General features: G+C 42.1%; 1 protein-coding gene and 1 non-coding gene across 2 annotated transcripts in view; one reads left to right on the forward strand and one right to left on the reverse strand.

The window, feature by feature from the left end:
- Positions 1–19,684, reverse strand: part of LOC134601890 (uncharacterized) — a 296,175-nt gene that overhangs the window by 106,180 nt on the left and 170,311 nt on the right. The gene's annotated exons all lie outside the window — the stretch shown is intronic.
- Positions 9,947–10,028, forward strand: TRNAL-AAG (transfer RNA leucine (anticodon AAG)). Its single transcript has one exon. It is a non-coding gene; the product is annotated as a tRNA-Leu (tRNA).

Genomic DNA, 19,684 nt, shown 5'->3' on the forward strand with positions numbered 1-19,684 from the left:
CTCAATATACAGATGGAATGTAATGCTTTTTAATCCACTTTTTTATATACACTCATTATATCATACACATTTATTAATAATACTTACATGTGTATCGATGCTGAGTGTGTGCATGCACATAGATACATAGATACACACATATATAGATACTAGTACAATTTACAAGAATTGAGTGAAACTATTTTGGATTAAACATTTTCATCCTTTTCAGCGCGCACACTCTCATTGGCACTCGCACTGTTTAACCAACACACACTTTCACTGACAAACACACACATTCACTGACAGCCACACACTCTCACTGATTTGACACACACTGACAGACACACACATTCTCACAAATTGTTATTCTTATTTTATTATTTTCATTTAAAGGGACACTCCAGGCACCCAGACAACTTCTGCCCATTGGAGTGGTCTGGGTGCCAACTCCCACTACCCTTAACCCTGCAAGTGTAATTATTGCAGTTTTCATAAACTGCAATAATTATCTTCTACTATCTACTAGACAGCCACTAGAGGGCACTTCCTGGTCCATAGCACAGGTTGTGCTATAGTGACACTGGACGTCCTCACGCTGTGTGAGGACCTCCAGGGTCGCTACAATCCCCATAGGAAAGCATTGAAAAGCATTTTTAATGCTTTCCTATAGAGAGGTCTAATGCATATGCGCGGCATTGCCGCACATGCACATTAGGTCTCCCCAGCCGGCAGACGGGATCAGTCTCCCCCGCTGGCTGACGTAATGAAGGGCCTTCAGCAACCGGGGATGGGAGGTAGGAGGGAGAGGGGACTACAGTGCCAGGAAAACAGATTGTTTTCCTGGCACTGGAGAGTCCCTTTAAGTACACCCGTCCTCTCTACCTTTTGGAGAGTTTGAGTGGATCATTTCCTGTGAGTCCAATGGGGCTGCTCTGATGCTGTAATATTCCTGCTCTTCCAGCACTGCTCCCTTGTGCACCCTTTAGCATTGCAAGAAGAGCAGGAACTTACAGCTTAGTTGAGGACAGCTCACACGGCTGAGGCTAGCCAGCCAGCTCTTGGGCCCCATGACAAGCAGAGTACAGAAGGCCCAATAACACCCCTGTAGTGCTGCCAATGCTCACTGAGCTAGCCAAAACAGGAAGTGAAAGGACATGTCTGTTTGAAAGCCAGGGGAGTGCAATCAGGCTAATTTACCATAGTGTCAATTTCTGTTAAAATCGGGACCTTTTGTAAAATATATATTTTTTAAATAACACACACTCAGCTTTTCAGTAAGCTAAAGTGCTTCAGGAGTCTGGATTGTCCCTTTAATAAAAAGGTCAGAGATATGTCATTCTAAAAATAAAACAATTATTATTCAAATGAATGTGTTATTTATCTGAAGTAATTCACACGTGAAGTGGACTCACATGGAACTGCAGCTTTAACTATGCCATGGTGGATTTACTATGGTGAAATATGATATTTCTGGCATACATCGTATTCTGAACTAATCAACGTGCATGATCTTCAAATGCAGCTCAAGTGCAGACGTAAGTGTGGACCACGATAGCCCGTCCTTACAGTGGAGCTGTACAAACTTTGTGTCTGCATATACTTTTAGTGGTTCATGACTACAGTAATAAATATGTAAATGAACCCTATTCCGCGTTAGTTAGTACGCTGATTTTTGTATTCATTATTCTTTACTAGAATATGTATGTTATAGCCTGGCAAAACATGAAAACAAAATAAAGACATATATGGATTTCATGATGGTTGGTGGCAGCAGGTCTATTAGAATGGATAGGCTACTTTTGGAGATGTTTTTATTCTGACAAAAAGTCAAATTTAGTAGAGGAAACGCCACTGTAATGATATTCAGTGACCGTGGAGGCATCTGATGTCATTGCCAGTATTGAATTTTATTCTGTCTTGGTAAACATTACCAAGGTACCCAGGTATTTGAAAGAGTGGACTGTGGTCAGTGTGCTATTTGATTGTGTTTTGATGCATAGATGGGGATTTTGTAATTTGTTTAATTTAGGTGACAGTTTTGTCAGTGAATCATTATCTGTGTGTTACAAAAGGTCCATCTGGTCACTTTTTGTTTTTTTCTGTGTGCCATGCGCTTTTGAGGGTCAGGTCAAAAAATATTTGGCCTTGTGGCTTATGATTTCTTAGGACTTTGGTTTAATATAGTTGTCACCAAATCATTTTTAATTTGGATTTAGATAAATAAAATGACATGCATTGAAAGGACTGATGAAAAGACATCATGAGACATCATTAAAGAAAAAAGTAGCTTATTCAGAAATCAGCAATAATTGAGTTGGAAGAGATATACTGCTCAAATATTATTGTAGAATCATTTTCTTATTTTATATAAAGCATATAAAATATTAATAAATATGTCAAATTAAAGCTGCTCCAGAAAACCTGATGTTTAAAACATAACTTTTATACAGATTTTCTTTTTGAAGTGTAAAATACAAAACAAAAATAGTCAACCTAAAACAAGAAAATAAACAGCATAATGCATAGCATAAACCAAACATGGTTGTCCCCAACTAACCAGTCTAATGTGCTCTGTGTCCAGTGGCAGTTAATCTTGCATAAAACCTGAAGGCAACTCAGATTTTATACCCAGGAATGATGGTACTTCATTGCATTGGAGGCTCTTCCATAGGGGCACTTGTGGCAGTTTTTATGTGGGAAAATACTATTTGCAGTAATTTGCAAACACTATGATTCTTTTTCTGGAGAGGAGGGTGATAAGGTAAATAAATATGGGAACAAATTAGTGTCTCTTTCATAATGTAATAGAGGACCTCCCCTGTCATTTGTAGCAGTTTGAAGAAGCTTTCTTGTGAGCATCTAGGCATGTCAAAACATGGGGCTGGTTTCAAATCTGCCCTGTATCAGCAGGTTGTGCACATGCCTAGTGTCCTTTAAGAAGGAAATTCCATTAAGTTGCCATTCAGTCAGCTGGCCAGGAGGGGAGGCATGCTCTTGGCCTCTCTATTCAGTGGCCATAATTGGCTGATAGCACCCAGGGGTGGAGCTACAATGCCCACAGGAGAGAGAAGCAAGACATCATCTTTCAAATAACAAAGAGAGAGCACAGCATCAACTCCTGGCCGCTGCCAGATGCAAGTGTATAATATTATCATTTTTTCCACCACAATAGCCCTAGTACAATTTACTTAAATATATCATTAATATATAAAGCAAGGAAGGCCAGGGATGACAAGGGAAGTGGACCGTGTTCTGTTCAGTCACTCTACAGCTGGGACCTTAGACACTCATGCTGTGACTATTTAAAAAGTTGTGAAGCTTCAAACTGCAGGACTGGAGCTGTGACTCTGAGGAATGCTCAGATTCTGGTTTCAATCAGATCTGTTTTAATCTGTGATTGTTGCCTCTGCTAACCATGTAAACTACGTTCTGGCTCCATATTACCACTGCAGATTAATCATATTGTCAGATGCAAAGGTAATATGGAGTCTATCGGTATCTTGCTGCTTTGACCCTTCGTACACTGTGTGCTGAGAGCTAGAGCATTTTACAGAGACGTGTCCTGTATGGGGATCTCTGTATTGCAGCTCTGTGTATTCCGTCACAGTGATCCTGACTGTGTGGGATAGTTATTGGTATATTTTTATTGTGTCCAGCTGTGTGCGCGTTCTCTCTCTGTATTTTACTCAGCTCTACCTGATGTATCTCTGTTTTCTATCCAGCTCTGTGTATTGTATAGGTATCCTGTATTGTGCTCTGCTCTGTGTATTATATCTCTAATTTGTCTCAGCTCTGTTTGTGGTATAGTTATCTCTGCATTGTACTCGGCTCTCGGTAAACACTATTAAAACAAATTGCAGATCTAGAACACTGTATACTAAAAAACTGATTTTAATCTAGGATATTTCTGTATATATCAAATGTACGTCAATAAGAGTCAAAAAGGGAAAGATGAAGGAACAGTTTACTACATCCAGTCACCTTTTACCCCCTCTCAATCATTATGGCATACATCATTTCAATATAATGTATTCAAAATCTGCATTGCATAGACAGCTTTATCCTCTTTAGAAAAGTAAAGCCGTGCACCCCTTTAAAACATATGTACATGATAATGGAAATGAAAACAAAATAAATATCAGTTGTATCCAGAAAATGTCTGAATAACATGGAACTATTACTAGGTATAGCATAGCATAAGTTGTTATGGTGCCCGGGGTGTTTACGCTAAAGTTGTTTTGGTGCTCAGCCCATCCCTTTAAGCTTTAATACTTTACTTTGTAAGTTCAGTGCTGTTCATGAAGACTGAGATAAATAAGAATTGCATTTTACCTGTTACATTTAGTCTGGTTCCATTACCATAGCTGATAAATGTCTCAATATTCTGATATCCAGCACAGAATTTGAGAATCACAAAGCCGTAATATACAGAGCTGTCTGTGTCTTGTACCCCCATTATCTGTAGATCTGCTTGCCGTGTCACGCTTGCCTTCCTCTGTAAGTGGGATGAACCATCCATGTGGAGGGGTGATATGCTATAGGTCCACCAGGGCTGCCGGCTCTCCAGTTAATCACAACATGCTATTAGTAGTGTTGTATGAGCAGGAAATGGTGGCTGAACTTTTTTCTAGGGCTAAGGATTCCTGTGGCTGATTGACGCTGAGTCCAGAATAGCTCATGGGTCCTGAAGTTAGAAAATAGCATAGCTGAGATACGGAGCATAGAAATTACACACACAGTATTTGAAGAGTGGCTCATATAGGAGCCGAAACGTTGTCACTATATTTTATTATTCCAAAATAAAGACTGCCTTGCAGGAGGAGCAGGGTAAGCTCTCACTTATACACACTGACTGTATAACCACTCCTGCAGCTCTAATAACCAGCGGTGTATTTACTGCGAGACTGACAAGGGATTTGCCTTCGGCGGCACATTCAGGGGGGTGGCAAAAAAAGCTGCCCTGGCAACCACCCCGGCTAAAGCCATGTCAGCCTCTTGTCCTGGGGGCCCCGGAGCCCATAACTGATGTTATGGGCAGCAAGGGAGCACTGTCCCCTGAGCTCTTCCTCTCAGCTCCCGCAGTGAATATGACGTCACCCTGGCTCTGGCATCACTAAGAGGCGCACGAGGGAGCTGAGCAGGAGAATCAGAGCTCCCTCGTCGCCCGCATGAACTGTGCGCCTGCATTTCCTAGCGCCCGCCAGACGCCCTGTATTGCCCTGCCAGCCCTACTGGACCCCAGGGAAGAAAACCTCCAAAATACCTATAAAATGTAAACAAATAATAAAAAACAAATGTGAATGTGTTAGTGTGTATGTTTGTTAGTGTGTCTGTTAGTGAGAGTGTGTGTGTGTTTCTGTTAGTGAGTGTTAGTGTGTGTCTGTTAGTGAGTGTGTGTCTCTGCTAGAGAGAGTGTGCCTGTTAGTGAGAGTGTGTGTGTCTGTTAGTGAGAGTGTGTGTGTCTGTTAGTGAGAGTGTGTGTGTCTGTTAGTGAGAGTGTGTGTGTGTGTGTTAGTGATAGTGTGTGTGTGTGTGTTAGTGATAGTGTGTATGTCTGTTAGTGAGTGTGTCAGTGTGTGTCTTTTGGTGAGTGTGTTGATGTGTGTGTGTCTGTTAGTGAGTGTGTGTCTGTCTGTCAAAGAGTGTGTGTCAGTGAGAGGGTGTATGTCTGTTAGTTAATGTGTATGTCTGTCAGTGTGTGTATGCGTGTCTGTCACTGAGAGTGTGTATATGTCAGGCAATGTGTGTGCCTGACACTGAGGGAATGATTTTAATGCATAAACCTTCAATTTAAAGCTAATGTGCAGTATATCAGTAAATACAAAAATTAGGCATACCATGCCAATGAGCAATAATTACATACATTTGATATATCATGCCAATTAAATGCATAAACTTGGTATATCATTCCAATCAGCAGTAAATTCCTAACTCCTGAATATCATGCCAAATAGCTGTAAAGTCATACAATTAGACTTTATAAAAAGAAAAAAAAAAAACACCTTAAACACCTAAGACACACCCAGGTAATCCCTAAATCCTGGACTGGTCCTTGAGAACCCCTGTTTTAGATGGTTTTATGCTTGCAATGTCCAGTTTTAAAACATAATTATACTTTATCTGCCTCATGTTGGGGTTGGGGAGCAGGGGATGCCTTAGAATTTTGTGTCTACATGCTCCCGACATGTAAATTCAGCCCTTGCCATGATGCATTACAGGAAGTAAGAAGAAACCATTTACCAAGGTTGTACTTTATCCAAGGGAGGCCCGCTATTTATAAACAAAGTAGACACAGAAAGAAGATAGTCCACTCACACCAGTTAAAAGTGAAGTATTCGTTTAACCTGACCTTACACACCCCAAAAATACAATATTTTGTTTAAAACCCCTTATCATTTTATAAATAAATAGATACTTAACAAACATTTGTGGTTGGGGACAACGGTCGAGGGCAGTAGTAGCAAGTCTATTGTGGTGTGCTGAAACTGATGAACGGGGTAGGCCTTAAAAATAGGGCCCACCTATTAAAGGGTATAATCAGGGAAAGGTAGGTGGGGTTCCAAAACGTCAGCAGAATGTTAGGAGGAGTCTGTGAGGGTGGTAGGTAAAGGCCATCAACATCCCTCCTACAACTTCAGAAATACTGCCTTTACATTTGTAGTTGGGTTCGAAGGCCACGGGCATACAATAAAAGATTGAATTATACCAGCAGTAGCAAGTCATAACTGATAGATGGGTAGGCCTGAAAAAAGAGTGCAAAAACGAAAAAAAAAACGTGTAACTATTTAACTTAATAAAGCTTTACTTTTGATTAAGCTTACTTGTGCCTTGACTTATACAACAACTGTAAATACCACAGAAACTTCCCAAGTTGTCTGGAAGATAACATCAAGGACTTAAAGATGTTATTAATTGGTAAAGTTGGGCAAAATGATATTGTAACCCAATGCAGAATGTAGAGAACATGAAACTGTGCTGGCTGTAAGAAAATGTATTGGTAGATGTGAGTGGTGCTTCGTAGGGACTACTGACTCTTCCTAAGGCTCGTGTCCTCCAAATTTGGACCTGAAACTAATTATCAGAATGCTTATTGACCCCTAGTTGCCTGTTCTTTGTCTCCTCCCCTCTGTCATTCCATGTGCTGTAGCAGGTATAACTATACATAAAAATAGAAAAAATGTTAATGGAAGCAACTGTATAATACCCAGGTACTAGCTGACCTATGCTATGCCAAGCGACAGAACAAATAAGCTAAATTAGTTACTTGGGAACCTCACTAGTTGCCAAGTGGCGATGAGAGTCTCTACGTATGAGTTGGCCATTGAGTAAGTTTGCCACCGAGCGTTGTGGCGGGGTGTTGGTCTCTCAGTGACGATTAAGGTAGTCTGCCTATGTGAATATCCCTTTTCATAATTCCAAAATTTATATTTTTTCACTATATCTGTTTTTTGTCTAGTGTCTATTCTCTTTATAGATGAAGGTTTTATAGTTGAATTATTGTATTTTATGGGGTGTGCAACCTCAGATTAAACTTTATACTTCACTTTACACTGGTTCGAATTGTCCATATTCTTCCCGTGTCTACTTTGTTTTAGAAGAATTATAGGTTCCACACATCCCCTTGAAGGATGACACAGATATTCTGATTTGACTTAATTATTTTTTGGACATTCACTTGAACAACATGTTTACAAAGATGCCAAGGGATGGAGAAAATAGAGCAAGGGATAAATGGAGGGAAAATAAGAATGCTTTTAGCCAGTGTTTTGGCCACTGCAATACCAACATTTGCTTCACCAAAATGACCAAGTTAAGACTGTCCCCCAAGAATGAGCATCCTACATCACAAATTACACTAAAATAATGTGATATGTCGATATTGATGTGAGGAGGACATTTAGTATCAGCAAAGATGAATCAATATTGTTTCAAGGATAGTACTGTGTGTTAATCAAGGGGACATGGGCAACAGGCAACCTGAGAAACGTAAACAATGTTCAACATTCGCCTCTAACTATGTTCATGGCAGAAAAAGGCAACATTTATAATGATTGACTGGGTGCCAAGATGGAGGCGCCCAGATCCAGTGTAGTTGTGTGAATTTCTACATTTAATTTTACGTGTTTAAATATAGGAGAAGCTAAATTGGAGCCTATATGCCAGGGGTGCCCAAAAGGTAGATCTACAGATGTTTTTAAAACTACAACTTCAATGATGTCTTGTCATTCAAAGTCATGCAAAGACAAAGGAAGCATCATTGGAGTTGTAGTTCTGCAATATCTGGAGATCTGACTTTTAGGCACCCCTGCTATACGCTAATTTAAATGTCTGTCTTATTTCTCAGACTCTAGTTCATTTTACCATGTACGCATATTATGTCTAATTTAAATCAGCTTTTACTTACTCATAATTAAAAATATGGAAACCAAAAAATTCCTTGACAGTTGACAGTTTCCCTTTAAGCTGCAAGACTACTGTTTCTGTAATTCCATATTTTCTATAATTTGTCTTAGTCTGTTACTTACTATAATCTGTTGTAAATTGATATATAATATTACAACATGTGGATTTTTGTTTCACATATTTGACCATAATACTAAAATATAAATATGAATTTTGTAACTTATTGTTTAATTAACAGTAGGCATATCAATGTATTCAAAAGTAAGCCTCAGCCACAACATGTATCTCATATATTAATGTAATGTAAGCCTTTAACAAGGCCAGTAAGAAGATACAGAATGTTTATAGAGTCTTGGCATAGTGACTAGTTTAAGTTTTACGTTTCATAATCTTCTACTGTTGAATCTTAGTGCTGTAGATGGCATAGTGCTATAGCAAATGCAATGTATAATTACTCGTTTGATTATATTTATTGTATTATTCTAACCTGAGAACAGGAGACTCGTTCCGTATGAACTGAAGAGGGATAAGTATCCATTTGTCAACGTGATGTTCAATTGGCAGCAGATCACTGGACCATCCTTCCTATTCAGTTTCTGGATTTTGACCAAGTCTGACTTGTGTCCATCAGGATCCTTCATCCTTGAGATTCTCCCTTTATATTTATCACATGTAACATTTGTAGTAGGATTATAGATATTCTGTATAAAAAAGCAATCTCCATATTTTGTTTCATCCCACTGCACCAAAACCACATCTTTTTTTCCTTGTTTGGGGTACTTGTACTTACACGGGATGGTAATAGACCCTCCCTCTGTCACTCTGATGGCTTTTACCTGTTGAGCACAATATTCATCTGAAGAACTTTGATTAATTCTGTATTAAAATGCAATAAAAAGATTTCAGTATAAATTTTACAGAAATGATTTAAACATTTTCTAATAAAAATAATGCAATTTGTTTTACGTTTTTTAAATAATGATGTTTGTATTTAGACTGTTTGTTATTGCTGAGTTCACCAGAGCATTCTTACTTCTTTACAAACTACTACACAGTTGATTTTTCAAAAACATTAAGCAAACGGAAATCCTTTTCAGGACAGCCAACTTTCGACCATATGCACTTTTTTGGGGACGCAAGGTCCCTGCTCACTCACATACTGGCACTAACCCTCCTCATACATTCTGAGTGAGACCTGGCAGCACTTTCCCTATGCTGGTGGTGAACTGTTATCTTTTGTTTGCACCTGTTGGTGGTCATTTGACACGCTAGCAGATTTCACCTGAATGTAACATGAGGAACTTGCGCTTCAAACTCTTTCTGTGTGAGAATAAATAGAGGGGGATGTGTAATATTTTAGCATTGATCTAGTTTTCTTTTGTTTTTGCGGTCTTGTAGAGGTGAAGGCGTTCTAAATGACCTATGCCGCCAGCAGTGCTGCATGAGCGTGGAAAGATATTGTCGGGACTTGCAACCTTTTGACAAGAAAGAAAAGGAAATGATCAGAACGCTCCCAAATGGCGTGCGTGTTTTGAGTACGCAGCCACAGGGATTTTGCGCAGGTAGCGTGGCCGAGCGGTCTAAGGCGCTGGATTAAGGCTCCAGTCTCTTCGGGGGCGTGGGTTCGAATCCCACCGCTGCCATCAGTCTCTTTTTTACTTCCAGCCTTCTGTGGATGAATAAACGTATCACGCCGTTTAAATACCGCATCCTTATTTGCCACAGCGTGCAACTTATGTGGACATGGAAATGCACTTGTTTCATACTCATTTGATCTTTGAAAATGGAACAGTAACACAGAAAGTTATAAAAGTAATGCAGGATGAAAAGAAGACTCAGCTTCAACATTTCACCCACCCTTCTTCCCCTTGTTGTTCCAAAAGAAGGAGAAAGGAAAAAATGAAAGACCTGAAGTCATTTTCAATTGTGCCCCAAATTGGGCAGCAGGATTCCTTTAGAACTCCATATGTGCATTCTGATTTCTCCTTGGATCAACAAGCTGTGTCACAATACCCACTTTAGATACTATAGTGGCCAGTGGTGTATCTTGGTTTTGTGCTGCCCTAGGCAGGACAAAACTCAGACACCCCCCCCCCCCCGCGCGCGCGCCACCCCCACCCATCCCTTCCCCCCTGCCCCGCCTTCTAAATACACACACATTCACTGACAGATACGCATACACTAGCTAACAGACACACACAGTCGGGGACACACACACACAGTCGGACACACACACACTAACAGACACACACAGTGAGACACACACTAACAGACACACACAGTGAGACACACACTAACAAACACACACAGTCGGACACACACACTAACAGACACACACAGTGAGACACACACACAGTGAGACACACACACAGTGAGACACACACACTAACAGACACACACAGTGAGACACACACACTAACAAACACACACAGTCGGACACACACTTACAAACACTAACGGACACACACACACAGTCAGACACACACACTAACAGACACACACAGTCAGAGACACACACACACACACACTCACATTAACACATTTTTTTATTTTTTTTTATTTACTCCCCCCCCTACCTTTGGGGGTGGGGGGGTTCTCCCATTCCCTGGTGGTCCAGTGGCTGCAGGACGGCACTGGCGGGCAGGCTGGGCGGCCGGCGAGGGAGCTCTTCCCCTGAGCTCTCTGCTCAGCTCCCTCGCGCGCCGCCCGCAGAGTGAGGCTGGGAGGCGGAGCCGGAATATGACGTCATATTCCGGCTCCCAGTCTCACTCTGCGGGCGGCGCGCGAGGGAGCTGAGCAGAGAGCTCAGGGGAAGAGCTCCCTCGCCGGCCGCCCAGCAACCAGCCCAGCATGTCTGTTAGCCGCAAGGCTAACAAGACATTTGCCTTGGGCATTTGGGGGCGGCGTTTTTTGCCGCCCCCTGGAAAATGCCGCCCAAGGCAAATGCCTTGTTTGCCTCGCGGCTAATACGCCCCTGATAGTGGCATAGTTTCCAGCTTTGCCACAAGAGCATCAAGGCCATCCTCAAATACATCTACTGAATGCCATAAAACACCTTCTTTAGGAAGAGAGAACATCTTTCTTCTCACTTGAAAGAGGCCATAAATTGTCCTAAATATAAAGCTAGCAAAGAGTAAGTCACGTGGAGAATTCCACACCATGCACGATTCACCCCAGCATTTGCATGTTCCATTGTAATGTAATTAAACCGGTATGGCTTCACATTGCCGCAAACACAGAAACTGGCTAGCTGGTGCCTTTCAGTTTGGCTTTGCCTTCAATTACAGTGGTATTGTGCTGGAAAGAAAAGTACTTATTTTCTTTCCTCTTTAGGCTGAATATTTAATTTGTCAGAATCTAATTTTATGTCGGTCGGGTGAAATAACCTACCTTTGTTGGCTACTCTGTTGACGCCCACTCTTGCAGTGAGATCTAGTGGTGCAACGGTAGCGCGTCTGACTCCAGATCAGAAGGTTGCGTGTTCAAATCACGTCGGGGTTATGCTGCTTTTGCTTTGGAAAAGAATAAGCACAGATCTCTTGTCATACCAGAGTTGGATAAAAAGCGCAAGGCACCCGCCCCATCATTAGCATGCTTAGAATATATAATCCATACATTTCTTACATGCGTTATTTCATTATTTTGATGGCGAAAATTCCTGCTGGTCTACAAAAATAGTGTCCCCCTGTTAATTTAGCGTTTCATTTTAAGATTTCCTCCTTTTTTGCTTTAATTCCTGGTCAAAACAGGTTAATGAATCGATATCCGAGAGGCAGCATTTGAATGCTGAATACTGGGCACAGCACTTTCCCTATGCTGGTGTTGAATTGTTATCTTTTGTTTGCACCTGTTGGTGGTCATTTGACACGCTAGCAGCTTTCACCTGAAGGTAACACTAGGAACTTGTGCTTCAAACTCTTTTGATATACAGGCGATACTCGAAAAATTACAATATAGTGTGAAAGTACATTTATTTCAGTAATGCAACATAAAAAGGGGAAACTAATATGTGAGAGACGCATTACATGCAAAGCAAAATAGATCAAGCCGTGATTTTTCACAAGTGCGATGATTATGGCTTCCAGCTCATGAAAACCCCAAATCCACAATCTCAGTAAATTAGCATATTGTGAAAAGGTGCAATATTCTAGGCTCACTTTGCCCCACTCTAATCGCCTAAGTAAGCCATAGCACCCGCAATGGGGTTCTGAGCCTTTAAGTGGTCTCTCAGTCTGGTTCAGTAGGAATAACAATCATTGGGAAGACTGCTGACCTAACAGTTGTGCATAAAACCATCATTGACACCTTCCATAAGGAGGGAAAGCCTCAAAAGGTAATTGTGAAGGAAGTTGGATGTTCCCAAAGTGCAGTTTTAAAGCACATTAATAGAAAGTTATGTGGAAGGGAAAAGTGTGGAAGAAAAAGGTGCACAAGCAGCAGGGATGACCACAGCCTGGAGAGGATTGTCAGGAATAGGCCATTCAAAAGTGTTGGGGACTTTCACAAGGAGTAGACTGAGACTGGAGTCAGTGCATCAAGAACCACCACACACAGACGGATCCTGGACATGGGCTTCAGATGTTGTATTCCTCTTGTCAAGCCGCTCCTGAACAACAAACAAAGTCAGAAGCGGCATGGGGCATTGCCAAGAGAAAGATGAGAGACATGAGACCTAACAATGCAGAAGAGCTGGAGGCCGCTATTGAAGCATCCTGGTCTTCCACCTCAGCAGTGTCACAGGCTGATAGCTTCTGTAATGGCTACCCAGAGTGGAGAGGGGTATCTGCCATTGTAGACGTCCTTTCCCGGGCCAGGTGTTTGGTTAAGGTGGAGAGGCGAAGTCCCATCAGCTAAATCCCTGGAGCAGTAGAGAGGCAGAGCTAGTGATATATAGCAGGTTCCCTTTCAATAACGAGACACAGCTATGTTTTGAAGGGTGAAGTAGAACTGAACTTTAATGGCAAATGCTCTCCTTTTATGCGGTGCTCCCATACAAGGGAGACACCCACAAGCAATTATACATTAACCAATAAAACATAAGGCACTCCCCACACATCTCCTCCCCTTAGATAAGCATTAACACAATTATTACACACACATTTTCCCCACATTTCTGGATGTACTCCAAATATCTGGGGTACCCTACTCTGGGTGAGCAACATATTTAAAAATCACCCAGATCGGGCCAGGGGTTCGGGAGTTATGGGGGTTCAAAGTTTTGACCGACCGCACAGGTAAAGTATCCGAAAACAGTTCCATAAGTTTTGGCCTTGCGGTCGGTCTCTGTTCGTACGCTAAAAAGTCCCGAACTGCTTACCATCCATGTGTCTCCTGGGGTTCGTATGAATCCCCGTACGTAACTCAGTCATTCTACCGAATGGTGGGGCGTCCGGTAGTTGTAGCACGAATTTATGGAAGTCTGGAGGTCTCAGCGGTGTTTGCTTGGTCGAGTATCCGATTTGAGTTCCAGACACTCGACGGCAAAACACCGCTGTTCGGGTGTTTAAGATGGCCGCCTCCACGTGTAAAACTCCTGAAATGGCGGCCACCCAGGGACTTGAACAAAGCGTTCGCGGTTTTCAATTAGTCACACAGGGAGGTAAATTGAAGTACAATTAAGCATCAGGGTGGTCCGGTGTTCGGTAGTTAATTCGGTATTTTCTCCAGTTCGTATTATAGTCTATGGCAATCGGTTGTACAGTGGTTTTTAAACGAATGGACAGTTCACATAACAGTACAGATCCCGCGAATGAGTCCTGAGGGGATCTGTTACAGCTTCCATGCCACACTGCATTGAGGCAGTAATTGCTGCAAAAGTGGCCCAAACCAAGTACTGAGTCCATATGCATGCTTATACTTTTCAGAGGTCTGATATTGTTCTATGTACACTCCTTGTTTTATTGATTACATGTAATATTCTAATTTACTGAGATTGTGGCTTTGGGGTTTTCATGAGCTGTAAGCCATTATCATCGCACTTATGACAAATCACAGCTTGAACTATCTTGCTTTGCATGTAATGCGTCTATCTCATATATTAGTTTCCCCTTTTACGTTGCATTACTGAAAACTTTTGCACGATATTCTTATTTTTCGAGTATCCCCTGTAAGCTTGGAATTTATCCAGCCTTGCATCCAACCAAGATGCTCAGAGGATTCACGCTTATCTTGAAAAAAATAGGAATAGCAGCAGGGAAAGTGCCATCATGCCCAGGAGCTCTTATAAGTCAGTAATTATGACACTATGTCTATAATGTGTATGTAGACTAAACAAGGTCAGATAAGCTTTGTGGTGGCATTGTAGCATAACATGTAAACGATGAAGGAAGTAGGTAAAAAAAATAAAAAAACTGAGATGTGTGAGACCTTGAAAGAATGACAATCTAAAACTATTATTATTATTACAGTTATTATTTTATATTTAATATACAAACACACTTTGTGCTCTGTACATTGGATGGACAAGTGAAACACATTCAACTTATAGAAACTAGAGTGAGTTACCTGCTTAACAAGCTAGCAGTCCGACGACACTGAGGGTCCATGACACAACTATAAACACAATGTACACCATATGAGGTACCCTACAGTGTCTACTTTCACCAATGGTAGGCCTTTGTGGGGTAATATGTAAAACTGCTATAATAGGACATAGGCCCATCACGTGGTAGCACACATTAGGTTTATGAAATATGCAATAAAAAAACATCCTTATTATATGTGTGCATATTAAAAATCTGACAAAAAATAAATTTTACAAAAATATTTAGCAGAGATTGGCAGTTAATTGGCTACATAGAAGGAGTCAAAATACCCTTAGATAAGTTGTTTGTGACTTCTACTTGATATAAATAAATATTCTTGTGTGGCAATTTGTTTTGTGTAATGACTATTAAACTTAGAAGACAAGCATATTGAATTCAAAAATCGCTCCATATTGACATTTGATTTTACTGTAATTTTTTACCTGTAATTAACAAAAATAAACTACAATCTTGCAAATATTATGCACTCTGTAATTCAGGACAAATAAAGGAATCTATGTAATTATGTACTGTGATCCTGTCAGGATCGGGACAGGGATCCAACACGCAGAGTACAAACAGTAGCCAGATACGTATACCGGACCTTAGAATGGCCGGACTAACGTAAGTAGTACAGTATAGAATGGTCAAAGACAAGCCGAGGTCGAGGGTAACAGAAGACAGGTAAGCGAGAGACAAGCCGAATCAAGGGTAACAGAGATAAGCAGAGTAAGGTAAACAAGCCGGGTCAAAACCAAAAGGGATAATAGAATACACAAGCACTGAGTGACTAGAACAAGCTAGAACCACGACAGGGCAATGAGCTAATGAAAGAAGCTCTGTTAAATACCCTGTTCAGAGCAGTAACCACGCCTCCAAGGCGTCCTGATTGGTCCTGCAGCCATTGACTGACAGGTTGTTCCGGGGGAGTGTCCTGATGACTACTTCCTGCCTAGATGCTGTAAAAGGCAGTCACTCCCTCGCGGCCGGCCTAGCATGACCGGATAGACCGCGGGGAAGGGAGCCATCAGACCGTCTGGATGGAGGAACAGCTAAGTCTCTACCTCTTTCGGAGGTAGAGACCACAGGTACCCTGACAGTACCCCCCCTCTCAGATACGCCCACCGGGCGGAATGAACCGGGACGAGATGGGAAGCGAGAGTGATACGCCCTGCGGAGACGGGGAGCATGAACATCCTCCTGAGGTACCCAACTCCTCTCCTCAGGACCATATCCCCTCCAATCAACCAGATATTGTACTCTCCCCCGGGAGATTCGAGAATCAATAATAGAGTTAACCTCATACTCCTCCTGACCCTCCACCTGAACGGGGCGAGGAGGGGCTATTGTGGAGGAAAATCTGTTACATATGAGTGGTTTCAGCAATGAAACGTGAAACGAGTTCGGGATGCGTAAGGTATTAGGAAGAGCTAAACGATACGCAACTGGATTGATACGGGTCAGCACCCTGTAGGGTCCAATATAACGAGGAGCGAACTTCATGGAGGGCACTTTTAAACGGATGTTCCTCGTGCTCAGCCATACCCTATCACCTGGAACAAAGACCGGAGCCGCCGTTCTACGTTTATCAGCGTGTTTCTTGACCAACATAGAGTTGTGCACAAGGATTTGTCGAGTTTGATCCCACAACTTCCTCAAATTGGCAACATGAACATCAACCGACGGCACCCCCTGGGAAGGGGAATCCGAAGGAAGAATAGACGGATGAAAACCATAATTCATGAAGAAGGGGCTTGAATGAGTAGAATCGCAAACGAGATTGTTGTGTGCAAACTCCGCCCAAGGAATCAAACCGACCCAATCATCCTGGTGTTCAGAAACAAAGCATCGTAAATATTGTTCAATTTTCTGGTTGGTACGTTCAGCAGCTCCGTTAGACTGAGGATGATAGGCAGAAGAAAAGTTTAATTTAATACCAAGTTGAGAGCAGAAGGACCTCCAAAAGCGGGAAACAAATTGGGAGCCTCTGTCCGATACAATTTGAGAGGGTATCCCATGTAGGCGAAAAATCTCCTTAGCGAATATCTCTGCCAATTCAGGAGAAGACGGGAGTTTAGGCAGGGGAATGAAGTGTGCCATCTTAGTAAACCTGTCAACCACGGTGAGGATAACAGTCTGTCTTTTAGAGATGGGTAGATCGACAATAAAGTCCATGGCCAAACAGGACCATGGTTTTTCTGGAACCTCCAAGGGTTGCAGGAATCCACATGGAAGCGTATGGGGTTGTTTGGTTTTAGTACAAACTTCACATGCAGCGATGAACTCCTCAATATCCCTCCGTAAAGCAGGCCACCAGAAGTCCTTAGAGATCAACGCGTAAGTTTTGCGAATACCAGGATGTCCCGCCATCTTGCTATATGTAAACACTGTAAAAGTTCCAGTTGAAGAGCAGGAGGAACGAAATGACGGCCCGCAGGAGTCTGTTTAGGTGCTAGATGTTGCAACTTAATGATCTCGGCCAGTAATGGAGAATGAATCCTGAGATTCGTATTAGCAATGATATTGCATTTCGGAACTATAGAAGAAAGAACTGGTTCAGGTACAGTAGAAGGTTCATATTGGCGAGATAATGCATCGGCTTTAGAGTTTTTAGAACCAGGTCTGTAAGTCAGTACATAATTGAAGTGAGTCAGGAATAAGGACCAACGAGCTTGTCTAGAGGATAAGCGCTTAGCCTCCCCAATATAGGACAAGTTTTTGTGGTCCGTCAAAATCGTAATAGGGTGTAGGGTCCCCTCCAACAAATGTCTCCACTCCTTTAAGGCTTTAATGACTGCTAACAGTTCCCTTTCCCCGATGTCATATCTGCTCTCAGGCCCAGAAAATTTCTTAGAGAAGAAACCACAAGGGTGTAACGGTTTATCCACCCCTAACCTTTGAGACAGAACAGCCCCAACTGCTGTCTCAGAGGCATCGACCTCGAGCAAGAAAGGCAGAGTCGTATCAGGATGGACTAGAATGGGAGCCGAGGCAAAAAGTTCCTTGAGAGTCTTGAAAGCACCCAGAGCTTCCTTAGACCAGAACTTAGTATCAGCCCCTTGTTTGGTCATATTGGTAATAGGCGCAATGATAGAGGAGTATCCTTTAATGAAGCGCCTATAGTAGTTGGAAAAACCAATAAACCTTTGGATAGCCTTGAGTCCTTTGGGCAAGGGCCAGTCTAAAATAGATTGAAGTTTTACAGGATCCATTTTAAAACCCTCCCCAGAAATCACGTATCCAAGAAAGTCTACCTGAGACTGATCAAAACTGCACTTCTCCAATTTGCAATATAGACCATGTTGCAGCAGCTTGTGTAATACCTTTCTGACCTGTCTATGGTGAGTCTCAATCTCCTTAGAGTGTATTAGTATGTCGTCCAGGTAAACAATAACACAATCATGCTGAAACTCCCTAAGTACCTCATTAATCAAATCTTGAAATACTGCAGGAGCATTGCATAGTCCAAATGGCATAACAGTGTATTCGTAATGGCCATACCGGGTATTGAATGCCGTCATCCACTCGTGACCTTGCTGGATTCTCACCAAATTGTAAGCCCCTCTGAGATCTAACTTGGTGAAGATTTTGGAGCCCTTAAGACGATCAAATAACTCGGTAATCAGTGGGATAGGATAGGCATTTCTGACAGTTATTTTATTCAAGCCTCGGTAATCGATACAAGGTCTCAGCGTGCCATCCTTCTTCTTAATGAAAAAGAACCCAGCCCCGGCCGGAGAAGAAGACCTCCTGATGAATCCCTTTTCTAAATTCTCCCGAATATACTCCTCTAGAACCGAGTTTTCCTGAACAGACAAAGGATATACATGGCCCCTCGGAGGCATAGTGCCGGGTAGAAGCTTAATCTTACAGTCAAATGACCTGTGTGGAGGCAAAGAATCGGCATTCTTCTTGTCAAACACTGCCCTTAAGTCTAGGTAAAGGTCTGGTATTTGTCTTTCTGTGGACTGAGTAGGATTCTCCGGTATGTTAATATTAGCTAATGGAGAAACCTTGCACAAACACCGATCCTGGCAGCCCTGGCCCCACGAGAGTATCTCTCCTAACTCCCAATCGATAATAGGGTTATGTTTTTTCAACCATGGGTACCCCAGAACTATGGGAACGGAAGGAGACGAAATGAGCAGAAGAGATAAATTCTCCACGTGTAGGATACCCACATTTAAATTAATGGGTATGGTCTCACGAAAGATAACAGGGTCTAGTAGTGGTCTACCATCTATGGCCTCAACGGCCAAAGGTGTCTCCCTTAGCTGGGATGGGAAATTGTTCTTACTAGCAAAGGCTTGGTCGATAAAATTCTCAGCAGCACCGGAATCTATCAATGCCATAGCCCTTACTACTTCCTTCCCCCAAGTTAAGGAAACTGGTAGCAGAAGCCTGTGATCTTTATAATCAGGAGTAGAGGACAAAATAGAAACACCCAAGGCCTGTCCTCTAGAGAGACTTAGGTGCGAGCGTTTCCCGGGCGGTTAGAACAGTTCGAGAGTAAATGACCCTTGGCTCCACAATACATACACAAACCCTCTCTTCTCCTGTGCTGTCTTTCCTCCTCAGAGAGGCGGGTATACCCTATCTGCATAGGTTCAGTAAGCAAAGATATCGTGGAGTCAGGACTTGGAACAGCGGGAGCTAACCTAAAAGAAGGTCTCTGGTTCCTCTCTCGAGTGTTCTGTCTCTCTCTTAGACGTTCATCTATACAAGAGATGAACGAAATTAAATCCTCTAAATTCTCAGGGAGTTCTCTGGTAGCA

The sequence above is a fragment of the Pelobates fuscus genome, chromosome 3 (assembly GCF_036172605.1).
Source record: "Pelobates fuscus isolate aPelFus1 chromosome 3, aPelFus1.pri, whole genome shotgun sequence".
Classification (NCBI taxonomy): Eukaryota; Metazoa; Chordata; class Amphibia; order Anura; family Pelobatidae; genus Pelobates; species Pelobates fuscus.